General features: G+C 35.2%; 1 long non-coding RNA gene across 1 annotated transcript; it reads right to left on the reverse strand.

The window, feature by feature from the left end:
• Window positions 1-26,377, reverse strand: Gm42257. Its single transcript, XR_881139.1, has 4 exons — window positions 26,344-26,377; window positions 5,891-6,022; window positions 2,495-2,534; window positions 1-359 (listed from the first exon to the last, which is right to left on the reverse strand). It is a non-coding gene; the product is annotated as a predicted gene, 42257 (long non-coding RNA).

The following is a 26,377-nucleotide window of genomic DNA, read 5'->3' on the forward strand; positions in this document are numbered from 1 at the left end:
AGAACAGAAACAGCATTTTAGAAGACAGATAAACAGTATGTGTGAAGCAGATGTGGGGAAATAAGATCATAAGATTTCTTAAAAATTTGTACAAATCATCCTAGCAAATGGGCATGACCCATACAATAAAAAAGGTAAAAACTGAAAAAAGACATTAAAAGTTGAAGAAAACACCAAGCTAAAAGCCATAATAAATGAACAGTACCTACTGAGGACCCACATGAGTCTTTCTGTCTTGGAGTCTGTGAGCTCAACTGTGTCTTCTTTAGTAGATTCAGAAGGCCCTTTTGTTCTGGTGTCCTCCATCTCCTCTGGCCCAACAAGCCCTCTTCCTCCTGTTCCTCAGGATTCCTGAGCTCCTAGGGGAGGGACCTGATGGTGATTTCCTATTTAGTCTCTCTCTCTCTCTCCCTCCCTCTCCCTCTCCCTCTCCCTCTCCCTCTCCCTCTCCCTCTCCCTCTCCCTCTCCCTCTCCCTCCCCCTCCCCCTCCCCCCCCCTCTCTCTCTCTCTCTCTCTCTCTCCCTTCCTCCCTCCTTCCATCCCTCACTCCATAATGTCTGATGGTGGGTCTCTGCATCTGTTCCCATTATGATACTAGATAAAGCCTATCTAATTATGACTAGATAAGACACTAATCTATGAGTACAGCCAAATATCATTAGGGGTTATTTTATTAATTTTATTGATACTTTCTTAGACCAGTAGTGTTTGATCTTACCTGGGGTCACTGGGCTATCTAGTATCCAATTCTTGGACACCTAGGCAATGCTAAGAATGGGCTCCTGAATTTCTGAAGAACTACTATATTGGTTTCTATAAAAGTTGTATGATTTTGTACTCCCTTGAGCACTATATGATTGATCTCAGGACTCTTTACCTCCTCATGGGATGACATGTCCAACGTCAGTGTAATAGTTTTTGCTTCATTGTATTATAATTTATTTTGTCATGTTTCATTGTTGTCTCTTAGAAACCTGTTCTTTTCTAATCACAGACAGAAGATAAATGGATCCAAAGAGAGGGGATGTTGGAGAGAAACTGAAAGAAGGACTTGGAGGGGAAACTAATTTTGCTGTGTTATATGAGAAGGTAATTTACATTCAATAAAAAAGAGAAAATAGCATTTTATCACAAAAAATGACATTAGAGTATGGAAAAGCCTCCCATATTATGAGTAAATAATTTAAAAGTTAAAAACAATTATGGTTACAAAAGCAATCTACAGATCCTTAGTATTCTCAATCAAAATTCCAACAACTTTCTTTGTAGGAAGATAAAAAGAATTACAAATTTCACATGGATTTATAAAAGACTTAAAATAGACAAAGCTACCCTGATTAAAAAAAATGTAATGTGAACAATGATACATGATTGTAAGTTTTTGTAAAATTATACTATAAAAACATCTCTGTGCTGTTTCAAAACCAGATATGTTAGGTAGCAAACATTGAATAGAGGGCCAAGAATTTAACACACATAGTTTCCTTTATCTGATTTATATCAAAAGTATTAAAAATATACCTTGGAGAGATGACAATCCCTCTAGCTAATTGTAATAAAAGAAATGAACATCCACATGTAGAAAAATATAAGCAGACTTGTATTCATGTCCCATACAAAAATCAAATCAAAATGAAATAAATTTATCTTCATACATTTAGATAATTGTAATTCTCATGTGTTATTAAGGAAAGTTCTTTTCTATAATGGAGATTATAAAAAAACATAACATCTGAAAATGCACAGTTGAGGAGCCATGTCCCAACTCACATATCTACAACACAGCTACTGTATCTAATGATCAGGAATAGTTGTGTAAAAGGGGTGGGGAATAATGAAAGAGAGAAATAGGATGTTTGCTACAAGACTATGTCTCCTAGGAATATTGGGAGCTATAAGCATGAAGTCTCACCAATACTGCTCCTTAAATAATAATTAACAACATGTAAAACAAAGGCTATTTATTCAACAGAGAGCATAATGGAAAAATTAATCTGGAAATGACACAATTATTTTTATAAGAAAAAACTTAAATTATATATTTTAAAACACCAAGGAAATTTATCCCCCAAAACATAAACTGATTTATGCAAGGATTGAATCTAAAGAGTTTGAGAGAAAAATATCTTAGTCAATTTTGTACATTTGTTCTTCCACATAATCTTTTCCTATAATATAACCTTGGAGCTGTTTGAAAGTTTTTCCAAGATCTTTTTATGTATAATTCTTCCTTGTCTTTAAATGTTAATATTTTTGGTGCCTTATTATATTTTGAAATGTGAGCCATGGGAGTGGAATTCACAAGTAGAAAAGGGATGAATATTTCTTGACCACAGGACAAAATGACTATGGATTTCTTTGGCTTTCAGCCTCATAACAATGTCAATTATTGTCTAATAATGTCAATATCAACCCCAATCAACTATTATCTCATGAGCCAACATATTTCTACTACGCCTTTTTCATGGCTATATCATGAATGCAATATGTTACCTTTCTTGTGGACATCATGGACAAGCCTGTGAACTCTTTTCTGCATGAACAATACCATTGGTTAGTTTACATTAAACTCAAAGCTGATAGCACTATTGCAAATACTTTTATCTAACATATGTTTTCAGCATAAGGCACATTACAGCTTTCTAACAAATAGTAAATAGTGCACCAATATTGGCCTAATGAGCAATTTTCAAACTAAAATTTCCAAAAAAGTACAAAATTAGAAATAAACACAAGTCAAATAAATTATAAAGGAAGACAATATACTTGCATATAGTATGATATCAACTGGAAATTTGCATTCATACATTGCTCAAAACTTTAATTCATTCTAAATGTATCCACACATAACCAGAAAATCTACTTTTGTTGTTGTTGTGGCAATATTAATATGTGGCAAAATAATGAGAATGAACAAACTAAGAAAAAGATGTTGTTCAACACTTTAATGAGAACATTTACAAAGATCCAGCTCAGTAAATCTCAATGATGAATAATTTTATTTTAAAAATAATTAAAACAAATAAAATACCACATAAGTATAATATAGGGAAATAAAAATTAATGTTGTATTGCCAGTAGAATTGATATTAATATCAAATAATATTATTCAGAAACAAATTTCAGTTTCCAAAAGAGAAGAAGTTTAATATTTTATATTAAACTAATAAGGAAACAAAATAGAAAAAAAGAAAACAAGGTGTAAGGGAGAAGAGATTGAAAGAAAAGGGGGAAGCAAGAGAGAATGTAGACTAGAGAAAGTAGAAAAATAATATTAAAGCAAATAGAAACAAAAATTTTAACAAATATCAAAATATGAAATATTAGTCTAGAATTATCCTCATGGCATTAAAAATACAATTATGTAAAAGAGAAGCCCAAACTTATGTCTAATAAAAGTTACTTAAATGATAACCATAGGAGAAGCATTAGAAATTTTTGTTTCTATTTGCTTTAATATTATTTTTCTTCTTTCTCAATTCTACCTTTTCTCTTGCTTCTCATTTTTCATTCTTATTAAGCCAAATATAAGAGAAGAGAATTTGCATTATTCAGAAAAACAGTGCACTGAGATAATGTTGAGCTTGGTTTCATATAATGTAGTCTGAAAGTTTTTTTATATCCTTAAACCCAACAGATTTTCTGAGTAAAATGACAATCTTTTAAAAGAGTTTCATCAGGAATTCATCTGTAAACCAAGACAAAGGAACAAAATTTTTTATAAATAACCCAAGCAAAAACCACATAAAGTATAACAACAAAGCTCTCTCTACAACAAATACATGTCCATTTCTGTAGATCACATGTGAACCTTCTATTATTAATCAGATTTGTTAATCATATTCCAATTCAAAATTGGCAGCAAAATGTTGTCTGTTTTTAAAAATGTTAATGTTATACTAAGTTAAAATTGTAAGATGTCCACCTACAAAGCAAGTAGTATTTTATTGACTTACTTATTTAAGAAAAATTTGTTTATTTGATATTTTATAGCCCTGAAATGGTCTACTGCATTTTCCTAACAAGGGATGTTTTACTCACATTGCTGCAATAGTGTTGTAAATGAGATTTATAATGAAATGGGATTCACATGCATGGGCCTCTTATTGTTCCAGTTCTCACTAGTACAGGGACCGTTTTTTCACAGGTCCCAGACAAAATGATTCTTTATGCATTTAGACACAACAGATACTTTCCAGGAAGGTTGTTTTTCTAGTTTTAGAACATAAAACTTTCCCTTAGCTAAAGTTTAGCTAACACAGTCAGATGTATTTTATAAAGTCATGCTTGTATTTTTCAAGGGAGAAATAATTCAACAAAATTTTAACTCATTATAGATGTTCTGTATAATCAAACTACCCTCATTGAAGCAATTTTAATAATTTAATACTAATGCAAAATGATGTTTTTATGTAGGTGAATACTAATGCCATATCAGTAGTCATACTATCTATTGTGTTACTGAGTCACAGTTTCTTTACTTTGTCATAGAAATGGCTACAGAAAAAGAAAGAGTTGGATCCCTCATACCATAAAACTACACCCACACCTTATTTAACATACACGTTAACACCTGCATTGGCAACAATTTAAGAAATAAAATATTTTCATAGCAAAGAAACATTTGTACAAGTCTTAATTCTAAATATTATTTTATTTGAAAACATTTGTTTGGGTGTCAAACACTACTTAAATTAAAATGTTTATTTCTATCATGACAAAATGAATGTTTGTTTTGCTCCTATATAAATGCACAAATGTTCTTGCAAATGTTACATGGGACTGCTGCTACTAACTCCTTCTTATGCTTTCCTCACCAGGAATTTTCTCTTCAATGGCTTTTTATTTGAAGAAAATTGCAATATATTTATCAAAAAATCGTATCTGTTGTTTTTGAAGTATATAATAATTACACCTTAGTCTTTGCATAAAGTATTTTACATACATTAATCTTGTTCACTAGAAAATAAAATTATTAAAAAATGGAAGTTGAAAAATGGAAATTTTATGTAGAAGATGGACTTGTAGGTGGAGATACATAATTGCATGTCTCAGTGAGAGCACATTTCTGGTTTTCTGCTTATATACTTGACCAGACTATTATGAAATTGTGCAACTTTATTATCACTTTTAACATTATTGGAATGTCTTTTCTTAATGTGATAGCTACAGGAAATCTTGACTATAACTTCTGAGACTGGGGCATGGATATATAAGGAGCAACAACAGCAACAAAATCCAAAATGTTCTAACAGTTTGTAAACAAGACATAATGGATACATCTTTTAAAAAAAGAAAACAGCTTATTTTAAACTCATAAACCAAGTCGGCAGGCAAAAATGGCATTCTAAAAGATAGTCATGGAATTTCATAGTAGCACCAAGTACCTGAGGCCATCTTCTTGGGCATAGTCTACTATGATCCTTGGCAATGATCTTTATTGTAACCTGCTTTCCATTGCTTTTTATGTATGCCTTACTAAACTATTTTTCAATACCTTCAAAACGAGGGTGAAAACTCCAGCAATAGTATTCTACTAAGACCTTAAAAACAGTGAAAATAAAGATGATATATTCTATTTAATTGATAAATTGTACTAAGAATAGCATCACTGGAAACCTTGACCATTTCCTTAAAACTTGGGAATATAAGTCTCTTTTATTTGAGCGTGTTTGCATGTTTAAAAGCAATTAAACTGCCAACTGCATCGTGGACGCCTGCTGATGCCTAGGACAAACAGGTAAGATCTCCAAGGACAAAGCCCTAGCCTACTGGTTCTGTGGGAAGTCCTGCAGCACTGAGGTTTGCCCCGTCCCCTCTATGCTCTCTCTTCTGGTCCACATCTCTATCTGCAATCACAGAGACCTAAAAACATTAGGGATACTATACCTCTGGAAGTCTCCTGTCACCAGGGATAACCATCTAAACTTGCAGTTTCATAAAGTTTCTGGTACCAAGACTACCAATTCCACATGTAGCTCCAGAAGCATGGGATTTCAGGGACTATAAAGCCTGACAACACTATGGAAAAACAAATGGATAAAGACCAGTGTAAGAACACAATTGCAAAAATAAAGGACACTATGACATTACCAGAACCCAGCTATACAACTACATCAAGCCCAGGAAATCCTAACACACATGAATCACAAAACAAAATAAAACAAAAACAAAACAACAAGCAAGCAAACACAAAACCTTAAATCTAATCTTTTAAAGATTATTTCCTTCAAAGAGGACATGAATAAATCCCTTAAAGAAATGTAGGAAAATGCAATCAAACAGGTAGAGACCATAAAAGTGTAAACAAATAAATATAAAGAAATGCAGGAAAATACAACCAAATTGTTGGAAGAAATGACTCAAACTATTCAAGATCTGAAAACAAAATTAGAAGAAATAAATGAAACAATACAGGAGAAATCATGAAGATGGAAGACCTAGGAAAGTGAACAGGAACTCTAGATAAAAGCATCAACATCAGAATACAAGAGATAGAAAAGAAAATCTCAGGCATAGAAGATATGATCAAAGAAATTAATAAATCATCCAAATAAAATGATAAAAAAAAGTTTATAGCACAAATCATTCAGGAAATTTGAGACATTTTTAAAAGACCAAACTTAAGAACAATAGTAGTAGAAGAAGAATCCCAACTCAAATGCCCAGAAATTATCTTCCAAAAATATCATAAAAGATTTCCTAACATAAAGAATGTGATGCCTATAAACATACGAGAAGCTTACACAAAACAAAATAGAGTGGCCCAAAAAAGAAAATTTTCTCGCCATATAATAATCAAAACACTAAATATACAGAACCAATAAATAATATTAAAATTCACAAGGAACAAATGCAAATTGCACAAAGGCAGACCAAACTTCTCAATAGAGACATTAAAGCCAGAAAGGCCTGAGCATGTCATACAGTCTTCGAAAGGTCACAGATGCCAGCCCAGACTAATATATCCAGCAAAATCTTCAAGTAGCAGAAACCATGACAAAATCAAAATTAAATAATACCTTTTCACTGATCCAGCCCTATGTAGATTATAAAAAGGAAAACTACAATACAAGCAGGGTAAATACAAGCAAAAAAATAAGTAATTCCATGCCAGCAAAACAAAAAGAAAAGAAACGCACATACACACACACACACACACACACACACTCTACCACCATCAACATCAAAATAATAGGAATTAGTATTCATTGTTTATTAATAGCTCTCAATATCCATGGTCACAATTTCTCAATTAAAAAGTCACAAGCTAACAGAGGGGATTCGTGAAAAATATCCATCATTCTGCTGCATACAAGAAATACAGATCAGCAACAAAACTAGACATTACTTTACAGTAAGAAGTTAGAAAATGATTTTTCCATCAGGGAAATGCAAATCAAAACAACCCTGAGATTCCACCTCACACCAGTCAGAATGGCTAAGATCAAAAATTCAGGTGACAACAGATGCTGGCGTGGATGTGGAGAAAGAGGAACACTCCTCCATTGTTGGTGGGATTGCAGGCTTGTACAACCACTCTGGAAATCAGTCTGGTGGTTCCTCAGAAAATTGGACATAGTACTACCGGAGGATCCAGCAATACCTCTCCTGGGCATATATCCAGAAGATGCCCCAACTGATAAGAAGGACACATGCTCCACTATGTTCATAGCAGCCTTATTTATAATAGCCAGAAGCTGGAAAGAACCCAGATGCCCCTCAACAGAGGAATGGATACAGAAAATGTGGTACATCTACACAATGGAGTACTACTCAGCTATTAAAAAGAATGAATTTATGAAATTCCTAGCCAAATGGATGGACCTGGAGGGCATCATCCTGAGTGAGGTAACACATTCACAAAGAAACTCACACAATATGTACTCACTGATAAGTGGATATTAGCCCAAAACCTAGGATACCCAAGATATAAGATACAATTTCCTAAACACATGAAACTCAAGAAAAATGAAGACTGAAGTGTGGACACTATGCCCCTCCTTAGAATTGGGAACAAAACACCCATGGAAGGAGTTCCAGAGACAAAGCTTGGAGCTGAGATGAAAGGATGGACCATGTAGAGACTGCCATATCCAGGGATCCACCCCATAATCAGCACCCAAACGCTGACACCATTGCATACACTAGCAAGATTTTATCGAAAGGACCCAGATGTAGCTGTCTCTTGTGAGACTATGCCGGGGCCTAGCAAACACAGAAGTGGATGCTCACAGTCAGCTAATGGATGGATCACAGGGCTCCCAATGGAGGAGCTAAAGTAGCCAAGGAGCTAAAGGGATCTGCAACCCTATAGGTGGAACAACATTATGAACTAACCAGTACCCCGGAGCTCTTGACTCTAGCTGCATATATATCAAAAGATGGCCAAGTCGGCCATCACTGGAAAGAGAGGCCCATTGGACTTGCAAACTTTATATGCCCCAGTACAGGGGAATGCCAGGGCCAAAAAGGGGGAGTGGGTGGGCAGGGGAGTGGGGTTGGGTGGGTATGGGGGACTTTTGGTATAGCATTGGAAATGTAAATGAGCTAAATACCTAATAAAAAATGGAAAAAAAAAGAAAATGATTTTTCAAGCAAATGGATCTAAGAAAAAAGCTCGAGTAGACATTCTAATACCTATTAAAACAGAATTCCAACCAAAAATAATAAAAATGGTGGGGAAGGACATTATTTACTCCTTAGTGGAAAAATACACCAAGATGACATTTCAATCCTGAAAATTGTGCCCTAAATGCATGGACAACCACATTCATGGGAGAAACATTCATATATCTTAAACCACACACCGAACCCATACATTGATATTTGTAGTCTTCCACAACTCTCACTCACCATTGTCAGGTTATTGAGTCAGAAACTAAACAGAGAAATAATGGAACTAACCAATGCAATGATCAAATGGACCTAGTAGATATCAACAGAACATTCTATGCAAACACAAAAAATATATATATGTTCCTCTCAGAATCTCACAAAACCCTCTCAAATGTTGACAATATATTTGGCCACAAAGGAAGCCTGAACAGATACAAGAAAATTAAAATAACACCATTTACCCTATCAGACAACCATGAATTAAAGATAGACTTCAACAACAACAGGAACAACAGAAAGCCTACAAACTCATGGAAGTTGAACAATTTTCTATTCAGTGATCAGGTCATGGAAGAAAACGAAATTGGAGAATTTCTAGAATTCAATGAAACCGAAGGCACAACACACTCAAACTTATGGACATAATGAAAGAATAATTAAGAAATAAGTTCTTGGAACAAAGTGTGTTCATAAAGAAATTGGAGAGTTCTTATAATAACAATTTAAAAGTACACCTGAAAATGTCTAGAATAAAAAGAAGCAAACACACCCAAGAGTAGTAGATGGCAGGAAATTGTCAAAATCACAGCTGAATCAGTCAATTAGGAACAAAGAGACAATACAAACAATACAAAGAATTAATGAAACCAAGAGCTGGTTCTTGAGAAAAATCAAGATAAACACTTAGCCAAGTTAATTAAAAGACAGAGAGACAGTACCCAAACTAATCAAATATGAAATAGAAAGGAGTTATACCAATGACCATTGAGAAAATTACAGTATATATTTAGGTCTTATTTCAAAAGCCTGTAAGCCACAAAATTGAAAAAGCATATATAATATATCTGAATAGTCCTATAACCTCTGCAGAAATTGAAGCAGTCAATAAAAACCACCCCCCCCAAAAAAAAAAACATGGACTATACAGTTTTAGCACAGAATTCTACCAGAGATTCAAATAAAGAATACCAATGCTTCTTAAACTATTTCAGCAAACAAACAAACAAAAACAAAATAGAAATAGAGGAAACATTGTCAAATTCATTATATGAGGCCACAGTCACTCTGAAACCTAAACTAAACAAAGACTTAAGGAAGGATGAGAATTACAATCCAATTTTCATTATGAACATTGGTGCAAAATTGCTTGATAAAATATTTGGAAACCAAATCCAAGAACACATCAAAAATACCATGTAACACGATCAAGCAGACTTTATCCCATAGAAGAATTGCTCAATATATGGCAACCCACCATAAAATCAATCTGAAAAAAAGTCACACAATCGTCTCATTAGACATTAAAAATTTCTTTGACAATATACAATACCCCTTCATGTTAAAAGTACAGGAGAAATCAGAGTTACAATTAACATACTAAAACACAATAAAGGCAATATAAAGCAAGCCAATATCCAGTATAAAGTTAAATAGACAAAAACTTAAATCAACTCCACAAAAATCAGCGCAAGGATGGCTACTCTTACCATATCTCTTCAATATAGTACTTGAAGTTCTAGTTAGAGCAATAAGACAGTTAAAGGAGATCAAAGAGATATCAATTCAAAAGGAAGAAGTCAAAGTATCACTATTCATAGATGATATTATAGTATATATAAATGACCCCAAAACACCACATGGGAACTCCTACATCTGAAAATCAACTTCAGCAAATTGGTTGGCTATAAAATTAACTCTAATAACTCAGTAGTCCTCCTCCTTACTGGGCTAATAAACAAAGAATCAACACCCTTCAAAACAGCTACAAATAAGTTAAAATATCTTGATGTCACTTTAGCCAACCAAGGGAAGGACTTATATGACAAGAAATATCTCTTCAAGTATCTCTGAAGAAAGAAATAGAAGAATCTATCAGAAGATGTTCTATGCTCATGGATCAGTAAGATTTCCATAGTGAAAATGGCCATCTTAGGAAAAGCAATGCACAGATTCAATGCAGTTCCCATAAATATTCCAACACAATTCTTTAGAGACCTACACAGAATAATACTCAGCTTTATATGGAAATAGAAAAAAATCAACATAGTTAAAACAATCCTTAACAATAAAAGAACTTCTGGGGGTATCACCATTCTTGATTTCAAAATGTACTACAAGAACAAGTGTATAAAAACTACATGGTTTTGGTATAGAAAAAGATAGGTTGAACATTGGAATAAAATTGAAGACCCTGAATAGAACCCATACACAACCTGACACTTTATTTTTGACAAAGAAGCCAAAACCATACAATGGAAAAGGAAGAGGATCTTCAACAAATGGTGCTTGTCAAACTGAGTGTCTGCATGTAGGAGAGTACAAATAGACCAATAATTATCAGTCTGCACAAAACTCAAAACCATAGACCTCAATATCATGCCAAATACAACAAATCTAATAGAAAAGAAAGTTGAAAATATCCTGGAACCCACTGATATAGGAGACAATTTCCTAAATAGAACACCCATAGCTAAGGCACTAAGATCAACAATTAATAAATGGAACTTCATAAAACTGAAAAACTTCCACAAAAAAAAAAAGACACCATCAATAGGAAAAAACAGAAGCCTACAGAATGGGAACCCTACATGACCGAAATTTAACAACAGAGAAATCCTTAATGGATGAGAAACATAAAGAAATGTTCAAAGTCCCTAGTCATCAGCCAATTACAAATCAAGAAAATGCTCAGTTTCAACCTTATACCCATCAGAATGTCTAAGAATAAAAATTTAAAGGATAGCACTTGCTGGCAGCATGTAGGACAAGGGGAACACTCCTCTATTATTTCTTGGAGTTCAATCTTGTATAAACACTCTGGAAATCAATTTGGTGATTTCAAAGAAAGGTCAGATAGTTATACCTCATGACCCAGATATGCTACTGCTGGATGTATGTACCCCAAAGACTCTCTAGCATATCAAAAGAACACTTGCTCAACTATGTTCAGAGAAGCTTTATTCATAATAGCCAACAACTGGAAACAACCCAGATGTCTTTCAGCTAAAGAATGGATAACAAAAATGTGGTTCATTTATACAATGGAATACTACTCTGCTATTAAAAATAAGGACATTATGAATTTTCAGGTAAATGGATGGAATCAGAATATATCATCCTGAGTGAGTAACCCCAAACCCAAAAGGACATGAATGTATGTACTCACTTATAAGTAGATATTAGCCATAAATAACAAGATATACCACCCTATGATCCACAGATGCAAAAATAAATAAATAAATAAATAAATAAATAAATAAATAAATAAATAAATAAATATTTTTAAAAAGCCAAATAACAAGCAAGTCCCAAGGAAGGGTGGTTGAATCTTTCTCAAAAGGGGAAATAAAAGAGACATTGAAGGTAAATGAAGGAAGGGTGGGAAAGCAGAATGATGTTGGAGGATCAGGTATAGAAAGAGCAGAAAGAGAGAGTGGGAATGGGTTGGGTGAAGGTTTATCTATAGGAATATCCAGAGACCTGGGACTGAAGCAGGCCTCAGGGAGTCTACATGGTTGAATCTTACTGAATGAGATTCCTAGCCGTGGGGGATATGTGACTTAAATGGCTACCTCCTGTATCCAGGCATCATTCCTAATGGAGGGATAAAGACACAAAACCATCCACAAAACCCGTGATCCAAAATGTGTCCTTCCTCCAAGATGTGCAGGAACCAAAGTACAGCAGAAACGGAGTGAATGGCCAACTAATGAATGGTCCAACTTGAAACACATCCCATGGTCAAAGTCCAATGTTTGGCACTATGGACAATACTCGTTCTGCTTGTAGACAGGAGCTGAGCATAACTGTCCTCTGAGAGGATCCTCCCTGAAGCTGGGTGAAACAGATAAAAACACCCACAGTCAACAATTTGATGGAGCTTGGGGAGTGTTGTGGAAGAACTGGGGAAAGAATTGAGGGAAACAAGATAGATAAGGACTTCACAAGGAGACCAACTGTCAATTACCCTGGACACTTTGGGGCTGAGACTGAACAGCCAACTGGAGAGGCAGTCATGGGCTGGTCCTAAGCTCCCACACACATATATAGCAGATATGGAGTTTGATCTTTATGTGGATCCCCCAACAATTGGAGTTGGGGCTGTCCCTGAATCTGTTGCTTGCCTGTGTATTCAATTGTTTTACCTGGGCTGCCTTGTCTGGTCTCAGTGGGAGAGAATGTGCCTTGCCCTGAGGTGACTTGATATGACAGGGTTGGGTGATACCAATGGAACATCTTCCTTCTCAGATTAGAAGGGGAGAGATGAAGAGGAAGAGGCTGGGGGGGGTGGGGTGGGGCAGTAGGACTGGGAAGAGTGGGGATCTGCAATGGAGAAGTAAAGTGAATAAATAAATTAATTAATGAAAAAGCAGTTAAAACTTAAAAAATATAAACAGTCCCTTCTAAGGGACAAAAGTAGCTGAGGGGGTTTGCAGACCCATGTGGGAGCAACAGTGTCAACCGGCCAAATTCCTCAGAGCTCCCAGGTATTGGACCACCAACCAAAGAGTATACATGGAGGGCCCTATGGCTCCAGCCACATATGTGGCAGAAGATAGCCTTGTTGGATATCAGTGGGAGGAGTGGCCCTTTGGCCTGAGGGTGGTCGATGCCCCAGTGTAGAGGAATATTAGGGCAGGAAGCCAGAAGTGGATGGGTGAGTAGAGGAGCACCCTCAAAGATGCAGGGGGGAATGGGATAGGAGGTTTCTGGAGGGGAAGAGCTGGAAAGGGTAAAACATTTGAAATTTAAATAAAGAAGATATTTAATAAAAAAGTATAAACTGACTTGATTCAGATTATTAGATCCTTGCAAATACTTCATAATGGCTGAAGATGTAGGCTTGCACATGTTGAGTTTGGGATAGAAGTAGAGAAAACTTACTTCAGAAACAGAAGCTTAAAAAAAATGAAAGCTTTATTTTCTGAGTACTTAAGGGGGTGGATAGGTTGGTAATTGAACTGTGTCCTAAAGGGAGATTGTACAGTATTTTTTAAAAATGGGAGTGTGTGCTGGGGAGGACTGGGGAAGCTCCAGTTGCATTTGAAATTACTCCTTAAGCAAGGGAGTACTCATAGAGAATGGGCTGTGTCCTGGGTACCTGGTGTCAAGATCCTTAATTCAGTTTTTGCATTCAAATCCCTCCTAGACTCTAACCCTGAATTTTAGACTTAAAAGGAAACAAAGGACTGAACAAGCTTCAAGCAAACAACTAGGGCTTATATATATTTTTGTAACATGCATCTTGGTTCAGATAACAGCAATTTATGTTCTTTACAGGTCAACAGACCATTTATCCCTAGGCTTGGGAACATGAACTTGTTTAACCCTGACAGTAAGATGGGAGAGTTGTCATAAAAATGTCTGGAGTCAGACAACTGTCTCTTTAAGGGTTGTCCCTGAGATGTCTAGAGTCAGACAACTGTTTACAACAAAATCTGTTCTATAGAAAAGTCCCCAGATCCTCAAGGGCCTGGGACATTTAATTTAGTTTTTCCATATGATTAAATTAAGTTGGAAAATGAAATGGTAGTTCTTAGAATAAGTTTCTTTGCTTATTCACAACCCTATGAACTTATCATATTGACCCCCAGAAAACATCACAGAATTAGCTCCTAAGGAAAGCCTTATCTCTTCTTCAATTCAAAAGCCACAGCAGGGAGAAGTTCCAATGACCAACTACTGTATCTACCCCATGAGGAGTCAAAGATCAGAAAACTTTAATATGATTTCCAAGATTAACATTTCTCAGTCTAGACTTCATCAGTGATACTGAAGTCCAGTATTTATGACACCATTGTTTAAAAATTATTTTGCCTTTTTAGACTGTAACAAATTTCAGAATACCCTTGAACATTCTGGAAGAAATGGGAAAACCAAAGAATCCTTGTATGGCTTCTGGGTGTTCTGTTCCACAGAGCTACACCATCATGACTGTAGCAGCAGGATTTTTCTTTACAGAAAAGAGAGTGTAATGTGGTCTAGAAACTAGAATTCCAGCATCTAGAATGAAATATAGGGTTTTTCTCAAGCTTACTGACACAGACTGAAGCAATTGCCAAGATTTGTATGAAAGATCACATTGTAAATGCACTTGACATTAAGTGCAAATCTATCAGCTAATGATGTGAATTTAAATTCTGTACTGCTAATTGAGTCTTCAGAGTAATGCCATCTAATGATATTCATGAACCACTGTAGCATGTTGATTTAAATGGCCTCTTCTTTAATGAGAACAACTTAAATTGAAGCTTTCCATTATAGAGCCCTTCTTTATTTTAATAAATATTTGACTTGTTAATTATAAAATGTTTCAAACATATCATTCTAATCAAGAAGCACATGCAATTGTAACTATTATTTTTATGTAAACTCTACTGGATTCTATGTATCTTTCCTTTGGTATCCAATTTATTACTAAGAAGCAACTCACTTTGATATAATTTTTTTGTTTGCTTTACAATAATTGGCTAGATTTATTTTTTTGCCTAAATACCTTTAATGGAATCAAATAAAGTCTTTAATCTTTTTGAAATATTCATACTATAAAATATTGTATTGAAGCATCACAGTAATAATATTCACTTAGGTTCTCTAAAGCAAGAGAGAAAAAAATAAATTTGTTAAAAAAATAATCTATGCTAAAATAAAGATCATGAAAGTCCTAAACTTAGTGGTGGTAGTATGATGAAATAGAAACTCTCTTGTGAGAAATCTATGGTTATAGGCACTTTTTTTTCTTACAAAATTTTTAATTGGAAAATAACTAATCTTGAGCAGGACTTATTAAATGCTTGATGTGTTGTTATAACCTATGTATTTTTCAGAAGAGTCAAAAAGAGTTATTTTGTGCTTGATTCAGGCTTAAGTAGATTCTTAGGCGAATTTTCCCTACTTTGTGAAAAATTTTTTTTCCTTTCGTTTTTTTTTTTACCTATGTCAACGGTTTACCATAACATACAGGTTATGCAGGTTTACCATGTTTGAGACAGATACAGATGAAAGCCTGAGGAAGAAGAACTGCTCCATAATATTGAAGCAAATACTTACTTTCGATAGAATCTTTTCTTCTTATGTTAAGAAACAATTGCTGGCTTGCTACTGTGTTGTGGTTGAAAAGGTAGTTACACTAGGATTTTGTTAACCAAAATACCTGATCTCTAATGTAAAAGTTAATACCAGCAGATGTGTGTATACACATCAAGATAATGATACAACTGATAGCTCACAATTCCACCACATACAAGTCTTCTCAATTCAATCTTTTCATCACTTAAATGTCATAAAAACCATTCTTGGATGAGTTAAGCTGTATTAATACTAATATACAATGCTGACAACTGTCATAAATGAGTGTGTCTCATTATTAGAGCATCTCTTATATAAGGACCACAAGAATTCTGATAATAAGAAACTAACACACTTAAAACTTCTGTCTAGTCATCTATTTCATTTAAATAGAGAGAAATTTAAGTGTAGATTAATCAAAATCCCTGAAGAGTAGACAACACTTGAACATGTAATTCAACAGTCAGTGGTTTAAGTGATAACTCACACTATGCAATCAATAGTAGGGTTAACAGCTAGTTGTATTAATCATGATCTGGTCTATGGACAATAATTTTGTCAATAATCCTTGGTTTGGGAGGAACGTATCAGAAAATTGGAGAACTAATATATCAGGCACAATGTCATTAAGTGACCACTTGAACTAAGAATTTGAAAATATTTCTTTACCATAGGAATAAACATCAATGGACATACATTTTTCTTCTGTAGTCAGTTGGCTATGATAGACTGTTCTTCAGTTTTATCCCACTTTCTTTATTAAATGACTTTTTTAAAAGAAGAAAATGGAAAAATGATTATGTTATAAGATATAGAAATCATATATGTTTCTAATAACTACGTGTGGTGGCAGAAACAACAAACAAAGAGGATACAGGGGCTGAATCTGTGCCCCTTACACAGATGTAGCAGATGGGCAGCCTGTTCTTCAAGTGGGTTCTTTAATAATCAATGAGCAGCTGTGTCTGACACTGTTACTGGCCTTTGAATCCCTTTTCCATAGTTGTGATGCCTTGGCTGGCCTCAGTGGAAAAGGATGCACTTAATCTTGTTGTGACATAATATACCAAGGGGGATTGGTACTCCTGCAGGGCCTCCTCTTCTCTTAGGAAAAGTGGATGGGAGAATGGGGTGGGGGTGGGAGAGTGGAACTAAAATTAGGTTATAAATTAAATACATTAATGAGAAAAAACTATTTGCTAATATTGGTTATTATAAATTTAATTCATAAATCCAAGCTTAAGAATAAGTATAGTTATGTATTCTCTTATTTACTTAAGTCATTTTAGGCAACATACATTAATTACACTATGGATGCTTAAAAAGCAATTCTGAATCAAATTTTTATATTTAATTCAAATTACTTATAATATATGTATATGTATGTATGTGTAAGTAGATATTACACATAAGTGAATTTGATAGATGATAGAAATATTCACATTTACATATTTGCATAGATACTTAAATACACAGAGTAATTCTGGTTATTAAATTTGGGGTAATAATGCTCTCCTACTGAAAACTATAGGGTCTATCAAGAATCCCAGTGCTAAGCATGGGAAAACTACTTTTAGCTATTGGTCACAGGATTCCATGAGACTCTGAAAAACAATATAGGCTATTGTCTTTGCTATTGGTTCCATTAGAGTTAAGATCCTATCACTGAAGATACCACATGCTTGGACACAGTACTTGGAGGATACATGATGGATCTGGCCTTGAAGTTTCATACCTGAGAAATAGTTCTCATAGTATCAAAAGAAGTTATGTCAACTGTCAAAAGCATAAAGAAATCAATAGCTCTAATAGCTTTAGTTCCTCAAAACTACTACAATGACCAACATGCATGGCAAGAGTTTCTCAAGGGTTCTATAGTGACACTTATGTCCAAGGAACAACCACTTTCCCATAATTTTATTTAAGGCCTGTTCAATAGGACACAATGTATGCCTGAAACTGTAAAAACATAGTCAATTACCCATGATAGATGAGACAACTGATCTTAAAAAACAAACAAACAAAAAACCCAAAAACCTTATTACTGCCAATTCTTAAAGCCTATTATACTTAATATATACTTATATACTTAATCCTAATTATAAATAAGTCCTATCTCAATTCTATATACATATCCTAATATCCACAGATAAATGATACTCCCTCCCTTCATCAAAGACATCGATTATTATTAGAGAAAGGCACAACTTGCAAAGAACTGACCATAGATTGTCTTATCCCAATTGATATATCTAACATACAGCTACTACATTAAAGGAACATTATAGAAGATAACAGAAATATTATAAGAACCACAATGCCAGGAAGTCTCCCACAAGATTTTGTTCCCTGAAATTAGAAAAAAAAAAAAAATAGAGAGAGCAGAAACTGGAAGAGCTAAGGAGGATGGTGTGGATGTGGAAAGGTAGGAATAGATACAATCAAAATACTTTGCATGACATTCTCAAAAAAATAATGCAAATGTTTGTTACATATACCTGGGGATATGAGACTCCCAACACATATATAGCATAGGACTGCAGGTATGTGTTCAGTCAGAGATGATGTACCTAACCCTCGGACTGGAGGCCCGAGGGAATTTAGAGGTCAGGTGAGGTGGGAGTGGTGGGTGGGGACATTCTTGTTGAGACAAGGGGGGCTGGGGAAGAGGTATGAGATGTGTAACAGTTTTAAGGTGAACCAGGGGGCAGAATAAAATCTAGAGTGTAAAAAGGTAATTAACTAATTAGTTAATTAAAACATAAGTTTTCTTCACCAGTTGTTAAAGGGATAGGATAGACCTTTATCATGAATATTTTTACTGAAATATATTAACTTTTATTGAGTAGATATAGCTTATGGCACCTAGAATTCAAATCCTGGGTTAATATCTAAATGTTTTACTTTTAAATTAAAACAATTGTGTGATGTTCTTGTTCAGCTCATGTTTAAACAATCATATTGATGAAAGGGTGTATGTATCAATAACCTAGGTTTATCTTTAGAAAATTAAGTAAGAAGCTTCAGATTATTCATCTATGTAACAAAGTTTTTGCATTTTTGCATTCTGAGTGGGCTTATCTACATAGCAAAGCTAAAGTCACTAAATCTTTATTTTTAGTATGGGCCTTCTTGCATCAGTATTTAATTCAACCAATGTATAATGAACTTCTTGCACTGAACATAGGCTGGATTTTTTTATTTAGACAGTAAAGATATGTTTAAATATTTACGCACATTAATATCTTTATTAAAAACTATTATTTGAGACTAATAGAGTCCTGTATTGGTCTTGGGAATATACTTCAGAAAAGATTTTCAATAACCTCCATGACTACCAATACACACTGTGTATCCACCATTCTGCCACCTGTGTTTTGTTATTACTTCATACAGCAAATTTTTACCTAACCTCTCAGAGAAGCTGCCCACTGGATTCCCACTGGCAGCTGCAAGTAGGTGTTATCCAGTGTCGTAGGGTTTCCTTTGCTGGGCAGAGACACCATGACCAAAGCAATTCTTATAAAAGTTAACATTTTATTGGGGCTGTCTTATACTTTCAGAGGTTCAATCCATTGATATATGAATGTAGCCAGGACTTGGTACTGGAGTAGCTGAGAATTCAACATCTTCACTGAGAGGAAATCATAGCAGACTGTGTGTTACAGGCAGCTAAGAGGAGGGTCTCAAAGCCCATGCTCTTCCCAGTGCAAAACTTTCTCCAACAAATTCATACATGCTCCAAAAAGGCCACCCCTTCTAATGTTGCCAAACCCTGGAACAAGTAATATAATGGTTTTCATCAGAAGCCTCAATCTTTTATGAACTATTCACTCCTTAGAGAATTATTTTTCATTTATGGCAGGAATAGGGATGTCTTATCTGAAGTAGCTTGCAGTTACTAAAATAATTCTCCTTCAAAAGGAAAACTATAAAATATTCACGAGAAGAGCTCTCTTGAATGTGTGTCAAATGTAAGTAGAGATGTTTAGAAGGTTAGGAAATTGAGCACCCCTAATAAGGATGACAAGTCTAGAAACTTGATCAACTGTCCCAATTCTTCTGAAATACTGAATCAGAAAGACATCACCTTCTATTTTCTTTATGTATTTTTTCATAATTCACAAAAGATATAGTCCTAACATAGCTTTAATAACTATGTATTTACATGTGGTCATTTACTTTTAAGCAGGAAGTTAGACTGAAACTCTGTGGTGAGGGAATGAACAGTATTCTGAGAAATAATTTTATACAAAATGACATAATTGAATATTCAAATAACAGACTTATATCATCTAGACCATTGGAGAAAAACATAATTTATGCTATGCCATTATAGTCTGTGTTGTTGTTCTCTTTAATAGACTATTAATTAAATAAGTATCTACATTTATATCTTGCCTATTACTTATATATAATATCTTATGTTGATATCACTCAAGTGGTAGCATAAACTCTTTAGCCCACTATTAAAATTCACAAGATTCTGTGTTTTGAAAATACTATTTCTCCACAAAGTTACACTACTGATTTTTAATTTATCGACTTCAAAATGTATATATGTGCTAATTTGTATTTTAGAAGACCTGAATTTTGTTGATTAAAATAGAATCAGAAAGCAGTGCTTCTTAAAACTAGTTTAACATGGAACGTGATAGGAGCAAAATATGAGGAAAGTTAGGAATGAAGAGAGACCTGTGTTCTGCTTTCTCAGTGCTGACCATGGAGAGTGAAATAAGCACAAATAGCAACTATTACATTTCTGGAAACTTATACATCTTTTCCCACAATGATATCAAGCTCTCAGTGTCCCAATGAGAGTCATTCTGGAAAGTGAATAGTGTGAGCTTTGGAGATGAGCAAACCATAATTAAATAATGTGGATATTGTTATAGATAAAATACTAACGTTTCCAACTAATACCTCCTCCTTATTACTCTTCTCACTCCTTTTGCAAAGTATTCACTTATACAGATCTGATTCATTTGCAGAGAACTTATATTGTTAAAGACACCATTGATAAAAATTGGAAAATATTTGTAAATGATTGATAATAACAAAGTTGATTAGCTTAAATATTTAGAAATATAGTTTCTATATTACTAGGAAGATTTATGACCACTAGGCAGCTTTCTGGAAAAGGCATTCTCAAAGATATACTACAGGATATTAAAGTAGATAAAGAAAAGGAAGAGATTAGATTTGATCTGACAGACTTACAGAGAACAACTAAAACAAATAATAAAATCAATAAAGCCAATATTGCAAAGTACAAGAACTCTTTATAAATTTATATAAAACAAAATGATATTAAACCAAGAGATAAAAGAGATCATTCTCAGAATGAAATACATATCAAAATACATATTATTTATATTCCTTTAAAATGAAAATAAACAAGCTAAGAAAATAGAAAAACAAAAGGTAATTTTACACTTATACACACATAAAGAAATAATGACACAAATAAGTCATTACAAACTATATCTGCATTAAGCTACTAAGTCTCAAATATAAAGTTTTTAAATTTAGACAGGAATTATCTATTTGTACTTTTATGTTTTTATATACTTATTCATTTTATTTTTTCATCTGAATTTATTTTCAAGTTATAACCAGTATACTTACTGTGGGAATCACAAATATCAGTACTAGGAAATCCAGTTATACCAAAAATGCTACATCTAATCTGAGGTATATATTTGTATTTCTGGCAACATACATTAAGTGGCACAAATTACACAGTAACTAACTAATACATCTATAGGGTAAATTTTGTGTTACATTTCTGAATGCTGTGAAAGTATGTGATCACAAAAACTGTTATACAGAGATGAAAACAACAAATGGATAATATCAAATATGCAAGAACTCTGATTAAACATGTGTAACCCTGGTTACAGGTTGATCTTGTGTCAACTTGACATATGCTAGAATCCTGAGAGAAGAAGCTTAGTTTCATGAAAAGCCTTCATGAGTTCCACCTCTAAGGCATATTCTCAATTAGTGATCAATGGTGGAGGATACTGGGTTCTATAAGAAAACAGGCTAAGCAAACCAGAACCAGAAACAGCACCCCTCCATGTCCTCTGCATCTGCCTCTAAGTTTCAGACCTGATTGAGTTTCTGTTCTGACTTTCTTTTGGTGACAAACAGGAATGTATATGTGTAAGCCAAATAAACCCTTTCCTCCTCAACTTGCTTTTGGTCATGGTGTTTCATTGCAGCACTAGAAACTCTAAGACACCCTGTCAGTTTACCATGACCTATTTATATAACTGTAGCTCCTTAACTTGTCTCCCACCTCAATCTCTCATGTAAAGCATATCCTGAGTTAGATGTCATTACTTGTAAAAAAAAATCTATATTCAAGTGACATAATCCTGTAAATTCATAAGTACATCAACCCTTGTAGCTGCAAGATACTGCTTCATTGCAGCATGCACAAAACCCATGGAGGTTCAAGGCAGACAGGGACCTAGCACTGAAGAGGGAAGCAGACACAATTTTCTTCCTAACAAAGATGTTATGTACAGTAGATACTTCCTGATAAAGTGTAAGCCAGTTTTATCTAAAGGAGTGTATATCAGTGGATCAAGCACACTACATGGAGGGTCCCATGACAAGAAGTTGCTTCACACACAATAGCCCTTTTTTGGTCTTTTTGTTTCAATTTTTTAAATGTCTTTTGACTTTTTTCTTTTATTTTTCACTTTTTTTTATTTTTCACTTTTAATGTCCATTTTGTTTTTGTTACTTCTTGTAACATTTCATTCATACTTTCATTCTTTTTTAATGCTTCTTTTTGAGAGATGGGAGAGGACAATGTTTTAAGCTACAGTAAAAATTGGACAACTATCATTTATCTGTACTATCTGAGAAAGTACTTCAGAGATAATTCAAGTAGATGGAGAAGAATAGTAAACAGGAGCTGTAGAATTTATGGTGACCACTCAAGTATAATACATAAGTGAATACTGTTACTGATATGCCTAGATGGAAAAACTTAAATCATAGAAATCTACAGTAAATATCAAAATGGAAGAAATAATGGGAAAGAAAACGCCAAAAAGCATAGTCTTCTGAACACTATGAGGTGGATGACCATATGAACTCAGAGATTATGGCAATATACAGTCTGCCTACAGCAGTTTGGACCTGATGTTTTCAGGGTTGAGTGTGGAATTGAACACAAGTCAACATTCTTACATTAGACATTGTCTCCAGATAGCAACCATTCACAAATGAATTTAGTTCTCTACAGCAGATTTAACAAGGTATACAAATTACTCATTGTTGTGTGTTTATTTGTTTTATTAAAAGTATTTTAACAAAATATTTTTAGTCTACATAGGTTAGTGATATTTTCCACCTCCACATGAACACCTCCCAAATGTACCTCTACCTCCTTCACAACTTTCTGTTCTCTTTTTCTTTTTTCTTCAATAATTTATCAGTTCTGATATATTGACCCTAACTCCACTCCCTTCTCCATCTCTTTATATCTGTCCCTGCTCTTGCAATCACATCACCAAAAGAAAAGAAGATTTAAAAGACAAATCTTGTTGTGGAAGCTATAGTATATCACAGTGTGTCCCACAGTATCCCCTTTTGTCTACTCATCTTTATTTAAAAATGCTCATGAAACTCAAGAAGAATGAAGACTGAAGTGTCGACACTATGCCCCTCCTTAGAATTGGGAACAAAACACCCATGGAAGGAGTTACAGAGACAAAGTTTGGAGCTGAGATGAAAGGATGGACCATGTAGAGACTGCCATATCCAGGGATCCACCCCATAATCAGCATCCAAACGCTGACACCATTGCATACACTAGCAAGATTTTATTGAAAGGACCCAGATGTAGCTGTCTCTTGTGAGACTATGCCAGGGCCTAGCAAACACAGAAGTGGATGCTCACAGTCAGCTAATGGATGGATCACAGGGCTCCCAATGGAGGAGCTAGAGAAAGAACCCAAGGAGCTAAAGGGATCTGCAACCCTATAGGTGGAACAACATTATGAACTAACCAGTACCCCGGATCTCTTGACTCTAGCTGCATATGGAACAAAAGATGGCCTAATCGGCCATCACTGGAAAGAGAGGCCCATTGGACACGTAAACTTTGTATGCCCCAGTACAGGGGAACGCCAGGGCCAAAAATGGGGAGTGGGTGGGTAGGGGAGTGGGGGTGGGTGGGTATGGGGGACTTTTAGTATAGCATTGGAAATGTAAATGAGCTAAATACCTAATAAAAAATGGAAAAAAAATGTTCCTTGCAATGACTCATTGGTCTACTTCAAGGTCTCTGACTTTTGCTACTCTACCAATACTGGATCCTCACAGGACTCCTCTTAGATATCCTTTTGCTGCCCTGTGTCATGGAAATCCTGCAGCTTGGATCTGCAGGACCAGCCCTTTCATGTGCTTTAGCAGTTCATAAAAGAAAAAATGTTTGGTGGGCCCACTCCAAGAATGGCATGGTTCTTGTCTCCTTGTACAAAACTCAAGTGAATGTATATCAAGTACCTCCACATAAATCCAGATACGCTGAATCAAATAGAAGAAAAAGTGGGGAAGAGACTTGAACACATGGACACAGGAGAAAATTTCCTGAATAGAACACAAATGGCTTAAGCTCTAAGATCAAGAATCAAAAAATCATGACAGGCAGTGGTGGTACATGCCTTTAATCCCAGCACATGGGAGGCAGAGGGAGGCAGATTTCTGAGTTTGAGGCCAGCCTGGTTTACAGAGTAAGTTCCTGGACAGCCAAGGCTACACACAGAAACCCTGTCTCAAAAGAAGAAGAAAGAAGAAGAAGAAGAAGAAGAAGAAGAAGAAGAAGAAGAAGAAGAAGAAGAAGAAGAAGAAGAAGAAGAAGAAGAAGAAGAAGAAGAAAATAGAATCGACAAATGGGTCCTCATAAAATTGAAAAGCTTCTGTAAGGCAAAATGCACTGTCAATAAGACAAAACTGCAACCAACAGATTGGAGAAATATCTTTACCAATCCTACATCTGATAGAGGGCTAATATCCAATATATAAAAATAATTCAAGAAGTTAGACTCCAGAGAAACAAATAACCCTATTAAAAATTGGGGTACAGAGCTAAAAAAATTCTTAACTGAGGAATGTCAAATGACTGGGAAACGCCTAAACAAATGTTCAACATCCTTAGCCATCAAGAAAATGCAAATCAAAACGACCATGAGATTCCACTTCACACCAGTCAGAATGGCTAAGATCAAAAACTCAGGAGACAACAGATGCTGGTGAGGATGTGGAGAAAGAGGAACACAGCTCTCTTGCTGATGGGATTGCAAGCTGATACAACTACTCTGGAAATCAGTGTGGCAGTTCCTCAGAAAATTGGACATAGTACTACCTGAAGACCCAGTTTACCACTCCTGGGCATATAACCAAAAGATGCTCCAACATATAACAAGGACACATGTGGGGAGCGGGTGTGGCGGCAGTCCCAAAGGCGCCAGGGACTGCAGCTAAGTCATATGACTTGCACCTGACTTCCTCATATAAGACACAAACATCTTGAGTGCTTCGCAGGTGTACCAGGATACAGGTGAATCCAATTTGGTGGAGATTTGCCCCTGCTGCCCTGATTAGCTGAAGCCTTGTGACTGGCGAGGGGGCGTGGCCTGCGGTGCGTGGATGAGAGAGAATATAAAAGGAGTGAGAGGCCCAGGGTTCGGGGGAGATATAAACAAGAAGAATCAGGACTGAATAAACTGCTGTTAGAAGGACTGGGGGTCGCGTCGTTCTTGCTGGTCGAGAGCGGGCGCGACAGACACATACTCCGCTATGTTTATTGCCATCTTATTTATAATAGCCATAATCTGGAAACAACCCAGATATTCCTCAACAGAAGAATGGATACAGAAAACGTGGTACATTTACACAATGAAGTACTACTCAGCTACTAAAACCTATGACTTCATGAAATTCACACGCAAATGGATGAAACTAGAAAATGTCATCCTGACTGAGGTAAATTAATCACAAAAGAACACACATGGTATGCACTCACTGATAAGTGGATATTATGCAAAAAGTTCAGAATAGCCGAGGTACGACCCCCCAAACTATGTGAAGCTCAATAAGAAGGAAGTGCAGATGCTTCAGTCCTTCTTAGAAGGGAGAACCAAATACAGTAGGTAGACGGTATGGGATACTTGGTAGGAAGAGAAGATCCTGGGGCAAAATGGGGGCAGGATCGGGTATGAGAGGAGATATGTATGATAGACATAGGGTCAGGAGATTGAACAGGATATACAAGTTCCACCTAATGTTAGGCTGTGGGTGTCTGAGTCTATCTCCATCAGCTGCTATATAAAGACTTTTGGAGGACAGTTATGCTAGGATGTTTGCAAGTATAATAGAAAATCATTGTGTCATCTATAGGGTCTCTCTCCTACCATTGGTCACAAGTTAGGCCAGTCGCTGTTTACC

This window comes from Mus musculus, chromosome 4 (assembly GCF_000001635.26).
Source record: "Mus musculus strain C57BL/6J chromosome 4, GRCm38.p6 C57BL/6J".
Classification (NCBI taxonomy): domain Eukaryota; kingdom Metazoa; phylum Chordata; class Mammalia; order Rodentia; family Muridae; genus Mus; species Mus musculus.